Genomic DNA, 1,351 nt, shown 5'->3' on the forward strand with positions numbered 1-1,351 from the left:
AAAAGGCGCTCTATATCCAATGCCTATGTCACGGGTTTGTATGAACCGTATGATTTATTTACACTCGCTTCCTGTCGTTTCGATGAGGTTTCATGTATTTTTACCAATCAATTGGTGGTAGCTATCCACTCCACCGCACTAATTCTGGTCAGTTTATTAGTTATTTGTGGATTTGTATATCTTGTTGTATGAGTGAGACCGTTTGTCTCAGACCAGTGGGGATTCTGAATACCAGTAGTCATCGTATTGCCTGAAAGGTTGTTTGGTTGGAATGTTAATGTAATAACGTGATAATTAAATCGCTAGGAGAAGACTGTCTCAAGAACAAATAAACAAGCTACTTAATCAGTAATGTGTTAGAAAACGGAAATTATGATGCGAATGATAAGAAGTAGTTACTGACATGCAATAATGTTGACCATGGTAGTTTGCGAGACATCCATAGACACTCCTGGTTTAAGAGAGCTACGATAATCCTTTGGTGAGTACGTGTTTGTCAATTCTCTCCTTAAAGCTATCCAACGATGAGGTTATGGCCACTTTGTCTGGGAGAGCAATTCAAATGGGGACAACCCATATTATGAAGAGGTGAGAGTATATCTGGGTGTTCGCCCCTTGATGTGCAATCTTTCGAGCGTCCGCTGGAGGGGCGGAGCGACAATTTCTTATTCTATATATACGATGTAAAATTGTTTCTCATCCCTTTGTTACATTTTTACTTGAACTTTCATTTCACTGACTGTGGTGTTTGAACGAACTATTGATACTTTTGTACTTGTTGATTGCACGATTTCTAATTCCAAATACAGTACATTCGTTTGTGCTTGTGTCGTACTTCTTAATTCAATTGCGTTATTTCTGGGACTCTTAGTTCGCACTATAATTCAAATAATTCGAAACATTATACTGGCGTCGCGATGGAACCTGCAATGGAAAAGTTGGATATTCATTCAACTTAGGAAGCTTTTGAGGATTATTTGGAAAGGTTTGAAATCTGGAGCATGACTAAGAAAGATGTTAAAGGTGATAAAATTGTGGCACATTTCCTGACATTCATTAGGAGAGAAGCGTACAGCTTATTAAAAACTTTGGCTTATCCAGAAAAACCTATCTCACTTCCTTATGCAACCCTTAAGGAGCTATTATTAAATCATGTAAAATGCACCAGTTTTGAATGCCGTGAAAGGGCGAAATTTCATAAGATGGTTCGTCAAAATTTCGGGAATTCATCCTTGAATTGCAGAAACAAGCTGCCAATTGTAATTTCGGTGATCAACTTCATGTACAACTGAGAGATTGATTAATTTCAGGAATTAACTTACCGAGTTTGGAACTCCCGTTTGCTGAAGAA

The sequence above is a fragment of the Schistosoma haematobium genome, chromosome 5 (assembly GCF_000699445.3).
Source record: "Schistosoma haematobium chromosome 5, whole genome shotgun sequence".
In the NCBI taxonomy this organism is placed as follows: Eukaryota; Metazoa; Platyhelminthes; class Trematoda; order Strigeidida; family Schistosomatidae; genus Schistosoma; species Schistosoma haematobium.